The sequence below is a fragment of the Frieseomelitta varia genome, unplaced genomic scaffold (genome assembly GCF_011392965.1).
Source record: "Frieseomelitta varia isolate USP_RPSP 00005682 unplaced genomic scaffold, Fvar_1.2 scaffold_1234, whole genome shotgun sequence".
Classification (NCBI taxonomy): domain Eukaryota; kingdom Metazoa; phylum Arthropoda; class Insecta; order Hymenoptera; family Apidae; genus Frieseomelitta; species Frieseomelitta varia.
Window position 1 is genome coordinate 1 of NW_025108900.1, and position 2,055 is coordinate 2,055.

Genomic DNA, 2,055 nt, shown 5'->3' on the forward strand with positions numbered 1-2,055 from the left:
ATGTAAATATGTTATTAATAAATATCATGTAAATATGTTATTAATAAATATCATGTAAATATGTTATTAATAAATATCATGCTAGAGCTAATGAATCTTTAAGAACGATTTCCAACAGAACGGGTTATTTGTGATCCAACTTCGACAAGTTTTGACCCCATAATGAACAAAATACGATGCAAACAAATTTACGCTTAAAACAAATTTTACTTTAAGTTTTAAGATCAAAGTTAAAATTTATCATTAAATTCCGTAACAACTTTAAATTTCCATTTGGCAAGCTTCCATTGACCCAAAGATATAGAATCATATGGAGATCGTGACATATAATTTTGGAACTTTCTTCTAAAATACCATTATCATATAGTAGAACACGTTCGTTCTCATCGTTTAGAGATTCCCATTCTATCTTCAAAAGAAATGAAGAATCGAAAGATTTACACCTAATCTTTCAGAATCTACCTAGAATTTATTTAGACTTCATTGTAAGCGACTCAAATACAAATTACATATAAGGAAGTTAAATATATATGGTACTGGATATAAATATAATAGTAAGTATTTATAAAGTAGTATAACACTTGCGTTTTGACTGTTATTGTTGATTAATTGTTAATTAACAATTGCTGGATAACAGTACCGTTCATTTTGAACTTTCAACATGATATAATAATGTTAAATAAAAATAATAGTTGGTACTTTTGTTTATTTTGTGGAACTTTCTTTCCAAAATACCTTGTTTCGATAGAACGAACTTATTATGTAGATTTTAAAATATTCTGCTCCGCATCTTAGAATATTTTTTAAAAAAAGTTACAGAGAACAACGCTATTTTCTATAAAAGTTCCACAGGAATAAATATTTTTTGTTGAACGAGATATACAAATTCGAACAGAATCTTTTTTAGAAAAAAAAGAAAAAACAAAAATAACAGTTTATTACGAACACAGGTTGTAATAATTAATATTTGGACTGACAATGAATATCATTTTATCAAATACCAACAGAAAGATTTGCGTACTTCACTCAGTTTTAATTTGATTTTTCTTTCCGGCTTTGTTTACATTTTTGTTACTTGAATAAGACTGTTTGAAAAATATGGCAAATAAAATAATGTAACTGAAGTACAGAGCATAAAATTTGAGGTTTAAAGTAGTAACGTTGCTTTGAACTTAAGCAATTTGTACATAATAATATCCTAAAACGGTTATAAATATACTCCAAAACATTTGCATTATTTGTAGCATAGTCAGCATCATAGCGATCCACTTTGGTAGACTGAATCGCATTGGTATCAAAGCATAATAAGAATACATGCATGATTGTATAAAGCCGTTTACCGTGCCAAACCACAAGCCGCATCCTGTGGTTTCTACAAAAGCCATGTAAAAAGAAGAACTGTTACATGATGGTACCAGTGTAGAAATATCAATGGTTGCTTTCGTAACACGATGAAAGCAGTGTCGCCAAATTCTAGTAATTTCGAGATGGTAAACATCTATGACCAAAATCCATTTACGGAATTGTGTGTCAGGTTCCTGTAAAAAATGTAATTAATTGTACTATGAATGTAAATTAATACGAAACGTACTACAGATTCATTTTCTGATATACATCCATTTTTGATACTTATTTTTTAAAAGCCGAAGTTTACGATTACTGGTGAAGAATTCTAATTTTAATGAATTTAATAAGTCAATGAGATCCATCAATTCGTTGTATTATTAGAGTCACATATATGTACATACATACACAGAGTGTTACAAGATGTTATTCTCTTTTTATATTTATTACATTTATTATATTCATATTGTAGGGATATAATATAAATAATATTTATTTAATGAAAATTATAATAACAAAACAACAAATAGTTAAACAAATTACTTTAAAACAACACGAATTAACAACTCAAATAAATTCTTTAACGACACAATTAACACTTTTAAACAGTTCTCTTTCAAAGATCTCTCACGACTCTTACGACTTTCACGACTCTAGCTTTTTTTTTTTTTTTTTTTTTAAAAAAAGCGGTCTATGCCTACGTTGGATTCC

The 2,055-nt window shown here is 27.7% G+C and overlaps 1 pseudogene; it reads right to left on the bottom strand.

Moving 5' to 3' along the window:
- Window positions 1-1,022: 1,022 nt before the first annotated feature.
- Window positions 1,023-1,628, bottom strand: LOC122528614 (annotated as a pseudogene).
- Between the last annotated feature and the right edge of the window lie 427 nt (window positions 1,629-2,055).